We start from the raw sequence: 16,773 nt of genomic DNA, 5'->3' as shown, positions 1-16,773 counted from the left end.
GCTTACTTCTCAGATACTGGCAAGCGTCTGGCAAAAAGACACCCCATTTTTTTATTTTATTTTGTATTACGTAATATGAAATCAGATACTGCACTCTGGGCCTAATTCAGCACGGAGCCGACACGGCCCAATTTTCTGTAACGCTGCCTGACATCTCCCCGTTGCCCCCTCCCAACATACAATTGTGCCGACGCCCCTGATAGCGCTGCATCTGTCCGTGCATACGAGCGACCCACCGCCCGTCAGTACACTGGCCGCAGGAACAGCCGACACTGGCATCACAAATGGGCGGGCAAATTTAAATGCCCACCCAGTTGCGCTGTCTGGCCAGATATACCGAGCGGCCGATTGGTAAGTGTGTATAAGTGTGTGTTTACCACATTGGCCGATGGTCAATTGCTGGGTTGGTGATGTGTGTGACCAGCTTAACAGTCGTTTATTCCCAATAGTTGCCACTTTCACTGAACTCATTGTTCCCTTCTGTGTAAACATTCTGCTCCCCTGAATATCGCTCTGACAATCTAAAGTTGGAACAGCAGCAAAGCTTTATGGCAAATTCAACCGAGCCGGTTTCTCCACCCTTACTGTGACCTCAGCCAGCATTGTCTGTGCAGTCAATTCACCTTTTGTTCAGGTGAGTGCAGGAAAGCGGGAAATAAGTGGAAGTCAGCAGTGGGTAACGGCTAGGGACATGTAGAGGGCAGGAGACTAAGCAATTATTATCATCTGGATATTGCAGAAGCCTCAGCACGATGAGAGAGGTTCCCTAGATCCCATTATATATAAACGTAAATTATAAACATATTACACAACCTTACAAGGAGTTTCATGACCGCAGAGTGAGTGCTTTTATAAGAGTGTGTATTAGTGTCACCGGTGTGTTATAATGAGATGGACGTAGGCCCTGATTCAGAGCCGGACGCTCTGAATCAGGGCCGGCCTTTTTTTTTTTTATAGAACGGCCTCCTGGCCGCTCGCATAGCTGTGGATGACCACCCACAGCTATAGCGAGCAGCCAGGAAGATGGTCGCGATGGTCAAGACCATCGGGCTTGCGACGAGACCCTTGTGGTAGGGTCTCGTTGCCGCAAGCCCCAGAGAGATTTCGGCTCTAACAGAGCCGAAATCTCTCCCACTGACATCACTTGTGATGTCAGTGGGGCCGCCCCAAAACGGAGGCGTTCACATGGGAACGCCTCCGTTTGGGCAGCCACTCCCCCGGCCCGCCCACCAAAGGGGGCGTGCTGTCACTCAACATCGACAGCACGCCCCCTTTGGTACGAGACCTGGAGCGACGGATTGCCCGTCGCTATCCGGGTCTCGCGCATGCGCATGACCAGGATAGCGATGGGTCATTGACCCGAAAGTGCCACTCTTGACCATATAAATATATATATTATATATATATATATATATATATATATACACAGTGCATGCGGCCATTTTCTGGGCTGAACTCAAAATTCATGAACATGCAGACCATCAATTCACTAGGAATAATGAACGTAACCGAGTCATTCCCATATTTATGACTCAGCCTTCTAAAGAGACGTACAGAAGATACCCACGACAACCAATCAGCTTCTTGCTACCATACTGTATCTAGTACAGCGGTTCTCAACTTCAACCCAAGAGTTTTCCCAGCAAGTAATGAGGAGTTCTGCCTGTGGAAGCAGGTGGGATTATTACTGACCCAGCAACATAGATTACCTCATCTATGCATGATTACAGAAATCCACAACACGTCCTGCTAGTGGTACTTGAGGACTGGAGTTGAGAACCCCCGATCTAGTACATTCTATATCATGATAGCAAGCAGCTGTTTGGTTGCGTTTGGCAACTTGTCATCTTTAGAAGGCTTGATACATCTGCCCCAATGCAGCTATTACATGGATCAGTAGTTCCCGAATGTCGTTCCTCAAGGCACCCTAACAGTCCAGATTTTCAGGATATCCATACTTAAGCCATACTTGCCAACATTCAGACTGACCTCTCCAGGTAGGCAATGGCGCGGGGTGGAAACTTGACGCAGCATTGGCTGCGGAGCGTGGGCATGACCGCATCATTGTGGCCCCGCCCCCAGACAAACGATAATAGCAATATCGTTCAGTGACATCATCCGGCCACGTCCCCGAACTAGCAGAATCTGACAATATCGTCAGATTGGTCTGCAAGTTCAGGCTATAGAAGACATCGTTAACGATCCGCGGGAGCATGCATCGTTAATGATATTGTGCATATACACTGGACGATCTGATTGATATGAACAATATCGTTATCGTCCATATCGTTCACTTTTATCGTTTAGGATAGCCAGATCATCCATCAGTCAAGTTAGGGTCACGCTTTGAGCCCAGTGGACAGTGGGCCTGATTCAGACCCGCTCGCGAGCGCTTGCAAGCGGGTGGATGGTGGCCCAGTGCGCATGCGCACGACGGAGCCGGCTCCGTCGTGCGCATGCACGAGACCCGGACAGCGACGGGCAAACCGTCTCATACCACAAGGGTCTCGTTGCAAGCCCGATGGTCGCGATGGACCTCGTGACCATCACGACCGCTCGCTATAGCTGTGGGTGGTCAGGAGGGGCCAGGAGGCCGCTCTAAAAAAACAGAGGGACGTCCCTGATTCAGAGCGAGCGCTCTGTCAGAGCATCCGGCTCTGAATCAGGCCCAGTGGGCCTGATTCAGAGCCGGACGCTATTTGCGCTCACTCGTTCAGAAAAAAGGGGTGGCTATTCAAATGGACCGTTCGCTCTTTGCGGTCTGTTCACGCCTCTAGGTCTGAACGAGCAAACCAAACATGCGGTTGTTTTTTGGAAAACTACGCCCCCTGGCCGCTCGCATCCTACGTCATGTCCGCTATTTATTAGATTAATCGAGTACATCGACCAGCGTATGAACTGCTCGCTATTCTTGTGGTTGGTTTTTCCTACCACAATCTTGCGAGCAGTTCTGACTATAAAATAACCCAGTGACGTGGTCGATGACGCTGCTGTATTAATTATGCACACCCATAAAACGCCCGTTTTGACCTTTAAGCACGCCTGCGTTCTCATCTCCACTCCCCGTTGTCAAGCACCTTACCCTGTTACCACCCACATACGCCTCCTCACGTCACTCAAAATAGCAGGCATTCGCTATTTAGCGAACAAACAATTTTCGGCCGCACTGACTGGTTCGCGCATGCGTATTACGATCCGTACGCATGCGCAGTTGTGCAAACATCGCTCGGAACGAACGAGCGGCCGCTTACGAGCGGCTCTGAATCAGGTCCAGTATTCATCCTGGTTACACTAACCCAGTGATTCCCAATCTTGGGGGGTATTTATCAAAGCCTGCAGAGATAACACTGTAAGAAATAAAGTACCAACCAATCAGCTCCGATAATCTTTTAAACAAAGCCTGCAAAAGGTAATTTATAAGTTGTGATTAATACCCTGGTCCTCAAGTCATACTAACACTCCAGGTTTTAAGGATATACATGATTAAGTACAGGTAACATGATTAGTAGTCAGTGTGATTATACCATCTGTGCACAAGCATGGATATCCTTAAAACCTGGACTGTTAGGGTGCCTTGAGGACAGAGGGCCTCATTCAGAGGCGGTCGCACAGAGCGATTGGTCGTAGCGAGCGATGTTTTTTTCAACTGCGCATGCATGTACATGGCAGTGCGCGTGCGCAAGCCTGTCTTTCTGACCGCAATCCTCTTGCTCGCTAGTCACTACGAGGTCGTAGCTGTGATTGACATTTCGTGCCGTTTGTGGGTGGTTACAGGGGAAGGTGCTTGTGAACGGGGGTGTGGTGGTGCGCATGCAGGCGTGGTTGACCTTAAAAAGGGCGTTTTAAGGGCGTGCATATATTACTGAGCGAGTCATCACACACGTCATCTCGTTGCAATAATGACGCTACTGCTCGCAGAGCTAAGGGTAGCCCAGGGTCTACCTTAAGCATTGCGAGTGCTGGCGATGGTTTCTGCCTCAACCGATCTCTGTAAGCAATTAACAATGTAACAGGTGTTAATCGTGCTGACGTAGGTGGCCGCCTGCGACCGACTCTGAATTAGGCCGTAGAGATAGGAGGTGTGCTTTCATTGTTGTGGGTGTTTCCACGCTTACGATGTGCGCTGCGATTGAGCACTCGTTTTGCATATTCTCGATCACTTTGGGTGCGACCGATCGCTCCCGAGCGACCGCCTCTGAATGAGGTCCAGAGTTTGGGAAACCTTACTCTAATGCCAGGTACACTAGACTAGACGATATGTTGTCCAATCTGGCGGATTGGAGCAACATATAGGGTACATTGGCCAGTGTGTACCCGCTATGTCGCTGACGATGTGCGCTCCTGTGCGCCATCGCCTGGTGGGCCTGCATGCATTCGGCAGCATGGCCCCCACTGTCCTTCCATTGCTGCTGTCAAGAAACGCAGTGCAGCAACAAGAAATCTGAATTTTTCATATGCTGTAGGTGCAATATATGAGGTGCACGTCCCTGCAATCTGCAGGAATTATATAATCCCACCAGTATTACCAGTAATTTGCAGAATATTACACCATTGTTAAACTCTCTCCTTTTGTACCAAAGTCTCACCGGGATCGGTATGAAAGACCGACGGTTCAAATACCGACAGCAGAACACCGGCAGCCTCCAAAATCCTGATCGTAAGTATGTTAACTATTACTGACCCTTTCTCCTCCCTAACCCTCCTTTAGGGGTGCCTAACCCTAACCCCCCCTTTCCCGCACTCTAAACCTAAGACTCCCGGGGGGGTGCCTAACCCTAACCTCCCCCCAAGGGTGCCTAACGCTACCTCCCCCTTCCCATCCCGGGGGGTGCCTAAACCCTGTCCCCCCCGGAGCCCTAAACCTAACCCCCCCAGCGGCTGTCCACGCCCACCGTCCGGCTTACCTTCGTTCGGTATGCCGGGCGTTGGGCTCCCGGCGTAGTGATGATAGGCTTCAGTATATTGACGCCTGTCATTAGACATTCGGGAAGCCGGCGGTCGGCATTTCGACCGTCGGCATCCCGACTGCATACCGTCTCAGGATCATTATGAAAGACCGCCGGACCTATGTCGCGGTTGGCATCCCGACTGCATACCGTCTCTCCTGGCATCTCAGGTCGGTGTATAAAATACAGCTCTCCTCTCCCCAGTCTAACAGCCATTTGCTAAGTTCTGAGCTCTAGAAATCCTCCACACACCCTCCCCCCAGCTTTACGTATAGGCCAAGGACATCTTGTTCACCTTTAGAGTCGATTCAAGTATATATAAAAACAAAACACAGATTGGAAACTGTACACAGATCATAAAGTCTCTGGGAGTTATTTTACACTGCATTTCCTCACCAGACCCGTTGCCTTACACTGCATTTCCTCACCAGACCCGTTACTTTACACTGCATTTCCTCACCAGACCCGTTATTTTACACTGCATTTCCTCACCAGACCCCGTTACTTTACACTGCATTTCCTCACCAGACCCGTTACTTTACACTGCATTTCCTCACCAGACCCGTTACTTTACACTGCATTTCCTCACCAGACCCGTTACTTTACACTGCATTTCCTCACCAGACCCGTTCCTTTACACTGCATTTCCTCACCAGACCCGTTCCTTTACACTGCATTTCCTCACCAGACCCGTTCCTTTACACTGCATTTCCTCACCAGACCCGTTATTTTACACTGCATTTCCTCACCAGACCCCGTTATTTTACACTGCATTTCCTCACCAGACCCGTTACTTTACACTGCATTTCCTCACCAGACCCGTTACTTTACACTGCATTTCCTCACCAGACCCGTTCCTTTACACTGCATTTCCTCACCAGACCCGTTACTTTACACAGCATTTCCTCACCAGACCCCGTTACTTTACACTGCATTTCCTCACCAGACCCGTTATTTTACACTGCATTTCCTCACCAGACCCATTACTTTACACTGCATTTCCTCACCAGACCCGTTACTTTACACTGCATTTCCTCACCAGACACGTTATTTTACACTGCATTTCCTCACCAGACCCCGTTATTTTACACTGCATTTCCTCACCAGACCCCGTTATTTTACACTGCATTTCCTCACCAGACCCCGTTATTTTACACTGCATTTCCTCACCAGACCCCGTTATTTTACACTGCATTTCCTCACCAGACCCGTTACGTTACACTGCATTTCCTCACCAGACCCGTTACTTTACACTGCATTTCCTCACCAGACCCCGTTACTTTACACTGCATTTCCTCACCAGACCCGTTACTTTACACTGCATTTCCTCACCAGACCCGTTACTTTACACTGCATTTCCTCACCAGACCCGTTATTTTACACTGCATTTCCTCACCAGACCCGTTACTTTACACTGCATTTCCTCACCAGACCCCGTTATTTTACACTGCATTTCCTCACCAGACCCCGTTATTTTACACTGCATTTCCTCACCAGACCCCGTTATTTTACACTGCATTTCCTCACCAGACCCGTTACTTTACACTGCATTTCCTCACCAGACCCCGTTACTTTACACTGCATTTCCTCACCAGACCCCGTTACTTTACACTGCATTTCCTCACCAGACCCGTTACTTTACACTGCATTTCCTCACCAGACCCGTTACTTTACACTGCATTTCCTCACCAGACCCCGTTATTTTACACTGCATTTCCTCACCAGACCCGTTACTTTACACTGCATTTCCTCACCAGACCCCGTTATTTTACACTGCATTTCCTCACCAGACCCCGTTATTTTACACTGCATTTCCTCACCAGACCCCGTTATTTTACACTGCATTTCCTCACCAGACCCGTTACTTTACACTGCATTTCCTCACCAGACCCGTTACTTTACACTGCATTTCCTCACCAGACCCCGTTACTTTACACTGCATTTCCTCACCAGACCCGTTACTTTACACTGCATTTCCTCACCAGACCCGTTACTTTACACTGCATTTCCTCACCAGACCCGTTATTTTACACTGCATTTCCTCACCAGACCCCGTTATTTTACACTGCATTTCCTCACCAGACCCCGTTATTTTACACTGCATTTCCTCACCAGACCCCGTTATTTTACACTGCATTTCCTCACCAGACCCCGTTATTTTACACTGCATTTCCTCACCAGACCCCGTTATTTTACACTGCATTTCCTCACCAGACCCGTTACTTTACACTGCATTTCCTCACCAGACCCGTTACTTTACACTGCATTTCCTCACCAGACCCCGTTACTTTACACTGCATTTCCTCACCAGACCCGTTACTTTACACTGCATTTCCTCACCAGACCCGTTACTTTACACTGCATTTCCTCACCAGACCCGTTCCTTTACTTGCGTCGCATTCTGCTTTTTACCTGTATGCACCTTTTTAAAGCTCTGAAGGTGTTTCTGATGCGTTTTATTAGAAAACAATGCCAATATTTAGCCTAAAATACACATAAAAAGTTACACCTCTGGGTTGACAGACCGGCCATTTAATATGGGGCAAGGAAATGACGCTTTGTTGAACGTACACACGGTCAACCCTAAATTAGTATAGGGGTAAATTTACTAAAGTGAGAGTTTTTAGAAGTGAGTTTAAAAAGAGATGTTGCCCATAGCAACCAATAAGATTCTAGCTATTATCTTCTAGGTGCTAGTTAAATGCTAAGTAGAATCTGATTGGTTGCTATGGGCAACATCTTTTAAAACTCACTTCTAAAAACCCTCACTTTAGTAAATTTACCCCTAGGTATCTGTTATTATATTTAATTTAGGCAAAACTCAGACAAATTGAGAAGCTTACTTATACAGCAGCCATGAAAGGAGGCCTGAGGATGTGAAAAGGGAGTATTTTTGGAGTAATAATAATGTAGTTAGTACATTTTAGGCCATTAAAGAGGCTCTGGGGCAGCTGGGGTGATATCTAATCCAATAATTCCCTTATGTCTTGTCCCTGGCAGTGCCTGGGGGCACCGCGGTCACAGTGCCAGGGTAGGGGGCATCTTCCTCTGCCCCATATAATGCATTTCAAGGAGTGTGCCCAGGGCAGGCTGGGGAGAGGAAAGGACTGTACGGACGCCGGGGAGAAGGAGGCCGGGATGGAGTCAGTAGAGTGGACCGGCGGGGCGGTTGCCGGGGAGGAGGGAGGGAGGGAGGCCGGGATGGCGGGGCGGTTACCGGGGAGGAGGCAGCGCGGTGACAGGGGGGGAGGCGGAGTTCCTCTCTCCCGCACTGACACCCTCACAGCACGGCCAGCAGCAGCAGCAGCACAGAGAGAACAGCCTGCCCCCCGCCCATCACACCCGCAGCCGCCGCTCAGGCTCCAACTTTTCCTCAACAAACTTTTTGTCTTCTCCGCCCTGGGCGCGTGACCCCCCCGGAGCCGGATTCCTGCACTGTGAGTAGCTCTCCCCTTGGTCTCTACTCCTCTGAGTGCACCTCAGTCTGCCTAGCTGTACCTCAGACTAGTGCTGGGTCCTAGCTGTACCCCCCTGACTGCACCTCAGACTAGTGCTGGGTCCTAGCTGTACCCCCCTGACTGCACCTCAGACTAGTGCTGGGTCCTAGCTGTACCCCCCTGACTGCACCTCAGACTAGTGCTGGGTCCTAGCTGTACCCCCCTGACTGCACCTCAGACTAGTGCTGGGTCCTAGCTGTACCCCCCTGACTGCACCTCAGACTAGTGCTGGGTCCTAGCTGTACCCCCCTGACTGCACCTCAGACTAGTGCTGGGTCCTAGCTGTACCCCCCTGACTGCACCTCAGACTAGTGCTGGGTCCTAGCTGTACCCCCCTGACTGCACCTCAGACTAGTGCTGGGTCCTAGCTGTACCCCCCTGACTGCACCTCAGACTAGTGCTGGGTCCTAGCTGTACCCCCCTGACTGCACCTCAGACTAGTGCTGGGTCCTAGCTGTACCCCCCTGACTGCACCTCAGACTAGTGCTGGGTCCTAGCTGTACCCCCCTGACTGCACCTCAGACTAGTGCTGGGTCCTAGCTGTACCCCCCTGACTGCACCTCAGACTAGTGCTGGGTCCTAGCTGTACCTCCTTCACTGCACCTCAGACTAGTGCTGGGTCCTAGCTGTACCTCCTTCACTGCACCTCAGACTAGTGCTGGGTCCTAGCTGTACCCCCCTGACTGCACCTCAGACTAGTGCTGGGTCCTAGCTGTACCTCCTTCACTGCACCTCAGACTAGTGCTGGGTCCTAGCTGTACCTCCTTCACTGCACCTCAGACTAGTGCTGGGTCCTAGCTGTACCTGCTTCACTGCACCTCAGACTAGTGCTGGGTCCTAGCTGTACCCCCCTGACTGCACCTCAGACTAGTGCTGGGTCCTAGCTGTACCCCCCTGACTGCACCTCAGACTAGTGCTGGGTCCTAGCTGTACCCCCCTGACTGCACCTCAGACTAGTGCTGGGTCCTAGCTGTACCCCCCTGACTGCACCTCAGACTAGTGCTGGGTCCTAGCTGTACCCCCCTGACTGCACCTCAGACTAGTGCTGGGTCCTAGCTGTACCCCCCTGACTGCACCTCAGACTAGTGCTGGGTCCTAGCTGTACCCCCCTGACTGCACCTCAGACTAGTGCTGGGTCCTAGCTGTACCTCCTTCACTGCACCTCAGACTAGTGCTGGGTCCTAGCTGTACTCCCTGACTGCACCTCAGACTAGTGCTGGGTCCTAGCTGTACCCCCCTGACTGCACCTCAGACTAGTGCTGGGTCCTAGCTGTACCCCCCTGACTGCACCTCAGACTAGTGCTGGGTCCTAGCTGTACCTCCTTCACTGCACCTCAGACTAGTGCTGGGTCCTAGCTGTACCCCCCTGACTGCACCTCAGACTAGTGCTGGGTCCTAGCTGTACTCCCTGACTGCACCTGAGACTAGTGCTGGGTCCTAGCTGTACCCCCCTGACTGCACCTCAGACTAGTGCTGGGTCCAAGCTGTACCCCCTTCACTGCACCTCAGACTAGTGCTGCACTTCAGCTGTACCCCCAACTGCACCTGAGAGTAGTGCTGCGTCCTAGCTGTACCCCCCCACCCCCCCCGACTACTGCTCAGACTAGTGCTGTGTGTAAGCTGTACCCCCCTAACTACACCTGAGACTGGTGCTCTGTGTGAGCTGTACCACTACCCCCATGACTGCCTTTCTACTTTTTATATTGGCATCCCTGCATACTTTGTAGGAACTGCACCCAGTATAACTAAACCAGTATGTTCTGCATTCTCCATGCCTGTGTGTACCCACTTGTAAGACTGCTTCTGAAGTGTTTGCCCTCTATGTGCTGCCAATAACTGTATATTGTATCAGACTGAGCTGTAACCATCCCTATAATAACAAGTACACTGATATCAGACTGACCTACCTCAGTATAGGACACTGTCAGAACTGTACCTCCCTGACACTATAAGACTGTATTGGAGGGTCGGGTTGGACCCCTTGTAATACAGCACCCCATGAATACACTTGGACTATATCTGGCATTTGATCCCTTGCATGGTCCTTTATTTAGGGCTGCCTGTAAAGTTCACACTTCTCCGCTTGTCAGCGTTTACCTGTCGGTCTAATTACACCTCCGTATCTGTAAGATAACGCGCACAGTATCATCGCTGCCAGTGCTTCATCTTATTATCTGTTCTTCTGCTACTGTGAAGTGATACTAACGGGTATATTTACTAAAGTGTTCATGTTTTAGAAGTGGAGATGTTGCCCCTAGCAACCAAGGTGCTAGTTAAATGTTAAGCAGAATCTGGTTGCTATGGGCAACATTTCCATTTATAAAAACTCTCACTTTAATAAATATAGTCACACTCACACCAGAGAGGACCTCCTCCTTAAAGTAACAAGTATAGCTGTGTCCGTGGGTTGCACTCACCAGAGTATACCCTCCCCCTGTGTGAGTAACCGTGGTGAGCACCCCCACTTTTCCTCCCTAGCTTGCACCGCCCCCCCCTTCCAGTTTAAAAGCCTTCAGTTTTATACTGAGCACAACATGCAAATGTCAGGCGTGTAACATGTATGTGGGCAGCCTGTGTTGTTTTGTTCTCCTGGCTCAGGAGGTGTGCTGGCTGTCATCCAGCCCCCTGTGATGCGTGTTTATCACGTATGTATCATGCTGAGGGACCATTTAAAACTCTTTTTATTTTTGTTTTTACAAAAAATTCCCTTCAGTGGTACAGTGGGTCCATCCGGTCCTGGCAAGGACGAGCTTTTGTAGCTTCAGTCTATCCCTTCAGTACACAGCATTACAGCAGCTCAGTAATCTGGATCCCCCAGACGGAGCCAGGCGGTTATAATCCTGAAGGAGAGATCGACTGATCCTAAACCCTTCCATTGCCGGAGCTCCTTCACCCTGAGCGGCTCCAGATGGTGTCTGAGGGGGATGACATAAGACGGCGGAGGGGTACAGGCTCCCTGCGCTGCTTTCTGAACGCAGAATTGCTCTGTTGAATCGGAACTCTAGGTTATTATGATTAATGTTTCCTTTTAATAGAACCTCATGCTCTAGGCATGATGGGAATAGGTCTGATTCACAGGAATGGGAATGATTCACAAGATGGGATCTGAAGCAGGCTGTCTCCGTCCCGGCACGCGGCGTTTGGATGTGTGCACTGATCAGGTCCTGCAGTGCCGTGGAGCTGGTGTGTAACAGGGTACTGCAGATTCTGCCAAACCAAATTGTAATCACAGGGCTGTGCTAAACACCACTTGCAAGAAGCCGAGATTGTTGTTTTTTTTCGAAGCAACATGGATTTTCCCCCATGGTTCGCCTCCAGCGTTGCTGCGTAGAGCCCTCCCAGTCTGTGGAACGGTCAGAGTTTGTTCTATTTGCCTTGCTTTGATGCCATGAGTAGCTGGGGCATTGCACGTGCCTTTTGTGCGGTTTTGCTTTATTGGTTATAGTTCTGTGAAATACTGGGTATGCTCGGGCCATGCTGACTAAGCTGTTTCTGCAAGATCCTTTGGAGCTTGAGGGTGCTTTAAGGTGCGTACACACTAGACGATGTGCTCGCGATGCGATATCGTGAGCGATTTCCCTTGCACTCTCCCCGGCTCCCTGACACTTAAGGGGGTTATCCACTAGATGATTAAGTTGAACGATAACGATCGGTTGATCCTTCAATCGTTTGCAAAAGTGTCGTTTGCGCGTGCCCGCTGGTCGTTTAGACATCTATCATCTGTCCAACATGCTGGTCAACCTGACGATATCATCAGGTTCAGCATGTTTCCAGATGATTGATGACCCTGCGCTGAACGACTGCTCGTTCAGTGTAGGCTCATCACACGACTGACAGACGACTGAACGATTACAATGTCGTAATCGTGCAGTCGTTTTCAGATCTTGTAATGGATACCCGCCTTTAGGGGCATATGTATCAAAGCTTGATGTGAGATAAAATTGTGAGATATATATATATATATATATATATATATATATATATATCACCAACCAATCAGCTTCTAACTTACATTTTGCAGGCTGTGTTTAAGAAATTATAGTTTGGAGCTGATTGGTTGGTGATATATATTTCACAATTTTATCTCACATCAAGCTTTGATACATACCGTGTGCCCCTTAGTGTGCAGTTGTACTTATGTGACCAGTACACTTCAAAGAGACATCTGAATTTTGAACGCATTTTTTACTTTAGTACAACCCGCCCTGTGTCCCTGAGAAACTTCACGTGACATCATCACACTGACGGATGTCTGGCAGCCCGCAACCCGCTGGTCGCAAATGATCACGAGACTTGTGGCGTAGGATCTACAGCCCACATAGACACCTAATATAAATAGCTAAACTAAGGCCTTGCAACCCGAAAGCAAGAGAGAGAAAGAGGGAACGCTAAACATATACATGGATATATTGCTGAAAACTGTCTAAAATAGTGGGGGCAGCCATGAGCCATGATGTGGGCTGGACCAGCCTCAGTGATGTCACAAGTTCATTTCAGATGATTAGGCTGCTTTGTCATTAATATTGTTACAGTCCCAAGGTGTACAGTCATTGATGCACTCCTACAGAGTATTCTTTCCAAAACTAGGTCCTCAAAATGCACTAACAGTCCAGGTTTTAAGTATATCTGTGCTTGAGCAGAGATGGATAAATCAAACTGACTGAGGTAATAATAAATGCACTTGTGCTCAAACATGGATAGCCTTAAAACCTGGACTGGTTGAGGATCGAGTCTGGGAAACACTGCGACAGACTCAGGGACAGGCCTTTTAAATACGAAACAAAATGAAATGCAGTGGACATTTGGAAAACATTTGTTGTAGCCACGTGTGCATCTTATTTAGACAGTTCATCAAAGCATCTACTCCTAGATCAAATCTGTTATTCATAGCAAAACTATTAAGGCAAAGAATATATTGTTTTACAGCTCATATTTCAATTCTATTTAATATTGTTACACCACATTAAACATTGTATTTTGAGAATAACTTTTCTCCAAAGAAACCTTGTCAGCTGGTAGTTAAATGACTTATGTGAACACTGCTTAGTAAGTATGGGCCTGTGACCTGAATTATTTGGGTGCGACTGACTATTCCAAATAAAGATAGGTTACTGCCTCAGATGCAAGTGAGGGATGTACAGACTGGAAAGTGGCTACGCTACACTTCTCCCTACCCCTGTCTCACCCACCTCCCTGTGTTTGGATTTCAGTGTTATTACAGGCTTGTATTTTTAGCTATCCTTTATTATACAGCTGCTGGAAACTCTGGGCCCAAATCCGGAAATTGTACGCAAATAGCTTACATACAAATCCAATATTTGGGGGTCTGCGCACTTGCAGAATGGGTCCTGGGTGACCGCTCGAAGCCCCACTTTAGCTTCAGCAGGATTGACATGCTGCAGCGTTTTGGGGGTGTGGCAGAGACAGGGACTGTTCTACAAAACGGGAGCGGGTCGCCCCCGTTTGGTTGGCGTGCCAAGCCCAGGGTCTGCGTCGTTGGATGTAGACTTCCTGGAACCCGACTGACCAGTTCCAAAAGGCAGTTTGCGTAACGTAGATGCTAGCAGTAAAGTAGCAGTAAAACATTTCTTTTGGCTGTTGCGCCAAAATATTCAGTTTCATTGTTTCACTTTCTGCAATTGTTTTATGCACGATCTGCAGCAGTGAGAGAGCCTGCGGCTGCCTGTCCGCCTTTGGGGTCAGCGTGGCAATCTGTCATCTGTGGTTGTTACCTGAATAAGAATCTAGACAGATACCGGGATAAGCCAGCCTGAAGCTAGACAAAGTGAGAGCGATACTGTCTCCGCCTCAACACGGTTGCCGGGAGGAGGCTCCGAGCAGCAGGTTCCCAGGCCTCCACCGTGAACAGTCACTCACCCAGTGCAGTGGAATATGTACTGTACAGGGCAGGGAACCATTGACAGGCTGATCGTGACCATAGCGTCATAAGTGTGGGCACGAGGGGATAACCGTTTACGGGCTCATTCGCATCGAGCGCTATTGCGCTCAATTTAAGTGCGTTACTGCTCGGGTGCATTGGCCCTGCTGTCACTGGGTGCAAGTCTATGTAGTCATGTTTATTTTTATGTGATACACTGAGGACCATTAATTGATGTAATCAAGTTTATAATAGTTGTCCACCAATTATAAGTGTTGTAAATATCTGCGTCTCTTCCTTGAATTCCTGCGGTAATGACACCTTGTGTGCCCCATGCTACAGAGATGGTGGGGTTACACAGACTGTGTAATGGTTAGCATTACTGCCTCACAGAATGGAGGGTGTGGGTTCGATTCCCACTTTGTGGAGTTTGTATGTTCTCCCCTTGCTTGCGTGGGATTCCTCCGGGTGCTCCGGTTTCCTCCCACACTCCAAAAATATACTGGTAGGTTAATTGGTTCCAAACAAAAATTAACCCTAGTGTGTATGTGTGTGTGTACATGTGATAGGGAATATAGGCCCTGATTCAGAGCCGGACGCTCTGACCAGAGCGCTCGCTCTGAATCAGGGCCCACCTCCATTAAAATGGAGCGTCCTCTTGGACGCTCGTATAGCTGTGGGTCACCACCCACAGCATATACGAGCGTCCAACAAGATGGTCGCGATGGTCTTGACCATCGGACTTGCGAGTGAAACCCTGTGGTCAGGTTTCTCAACCGCAAGGCCAGGAGTGATTTTGGCTCTGTCAGAGCCAAAATCACTCCCACTGACATCACTAGTGATGTCAGTGGGGCCGGCTTCAGACGGTAGGCGTTTCCATAGGCACGCCCCCGGAACGCCCACCACTTTGGTGCGAGACCCTGAGCGATGGAAAGTCCTTCGCTCGCCGGGTCTTGCGCATGCGCACGACGGAGCTCCCTCCGTCGTGCGCATGCGCAGTGGGGAACATCGACCCACTTGCGAGCGTACTGCCGCTCGCAAGCGGGTCTGAATGACCCCCATAGAGTGTCAGCTCCACTGGGGCAAGGACTGATATGAATGGACAAATATTCTCTGTACAGTGCTGCGGAATATGTGTACATAAGTAATATAATACATATGGGTGGACAACTATTTGATGCCACAGCCTGCAGTACAACACATAGATTTAAAAGTAATGAAATAAAAGTATTTTTCAATGCCAGTAAAAGCATGTAAATAAGCATAGGGTTGGAAGCGATCGGAACCAGCGAACACGTACCGTCCTCTCCCTGAGACCAAGAGCGTTTCTCTCGTACTTTTGTATTCTGTACGTTTTAACACGTTATCTAGGCCAATCCTTGTTGGCTGTTTAATAGGTGTTTTGTCGTATCTGCTTTAATCGCTGTTCTTTCCCTCACTTTTTGTTTTTTGTGGCTTTGACCATTGAAATTGCCCATTTTTGGATTATTCTTAGTTAGGAGACTGTAAGGAAAAATCCGTCAAGTAGCTTTTTTTTTTTTTAAATAAACTTCTACTTTGCGTTTCCATAGCAGCGCTGTGTCCCGTATACGTGGTACAGTCTATAAGGCCTAATCTGTCTCACTAGGTGATCCCTGTCTGATTGCCAGATACGTTCTAATTCACAATTTCAGTGTTTCTGGCCAGAGAAGGAATCCTGAGTTGACCATTATGCAGACGTGAAAGTGCGGCCGGAGGGGGGAAGGAGATGAGGCCACAGCGGTTTATCCTGCACAACCCGCAAGGAAAAATCTGGCTGCGTTGTGTCATAGGGTCCTCATTCACAATGTCAACAGTGCATATTCCCATTGACTGGTCAACTAACCCTTACATCATGTCCGCATGTGGAATCGCAGGCGCCATGGCGATCTAATAGTGCCCCATTTCCGGCGTATGCCCCCCCACCATTTGTTGACAACTTTAGGGTTTAGTTTCAGGGATTTGAGAAATAAAGGTAATTTTTTTTATTTTACTTTTTTTTCATTATTTCTTAGACTGTGTTTTTTTTATTTAGCTAATTTTTGTATATAATTTTTTTTTGTTATTTTTTTAGTGGTTTTCCACAGTCAGAGTACCATGCACGCTTTCTAGGGCTCCCTCCCCTGCAGTATCAGGTTGTTGGACCCCCCCCCTCTACATATTTTATAAATAAACTATGTCCTTCTGTTTATCACATGCACGTTACGGGTGATAGGGACATCGTTTCAGCCTGTTGCAACTGGACGGAGCTGCTTATCTTTGGCTGTACCAGTCTCAGAGCCTTCAGCTGCATTGTATTCTATCCTGGACTGAGCTTCCACAGTGTGGAAATTAATTAGGGAACCGCTTACTGATGCCGTGACGTCTGCTGGCGCCATGTCAGCAGTGAGCCTGTCCGCTAATTTCCAGCCGCACTTCTCGCCAAGACGGTTCT

At 48.9% G+C, this 16,773-nt stretch overlaps 1 protein-coding gene across 3 annotated transcripts in view; it reads left to right on the top strand.

The window, feature by feature from the left end:
- Positions 1-8,223: 8,223 nt before the first annotated feature.
- Positions 8,224-16,773, top strand: part of RASSF8 (Ras association domain family member 8) — an 80,662-nt gene continuing 72,112 nt past the window's right edge. The window contains exon 1 of one of the 3 annotated variants that reach the window (XM_088454855.1): positions 8,224-8,383. The gene's annotated coding sequence lies outside the window, so the exon portion shown is untranslated. Of the gene's footprint in view, positions 8,384-11,344; positions 11,449-11,597; positions 11,627-16,773 lie in introns of those variants that run through there. The other 2 variants (XM_088454856.1, XM_088454858.1) reach the window with 2 other exon arrangements.

The sequence above is a fragment of the Taudactylus pleione genome, unplaced genomic scaffold (genome assembly GCF_031769625.1).
Source record: "Taudactylus pleione unplaced genomic scaffold, aTauple2 ptg000634l, whole genome shotgun sequence".
Classification (NCBI taxonomy): Eukaryota; Metazoa; Chordata; class Amphibia; order Anura; family Myobatrachidae; genus Taudactylus; species Taudactylus pleione.
The sequence above is the reverse complement of the archived record's forward strand: the minus strand, read 5'-3'. Positions and strand labels throughout refer to the sequence as shown.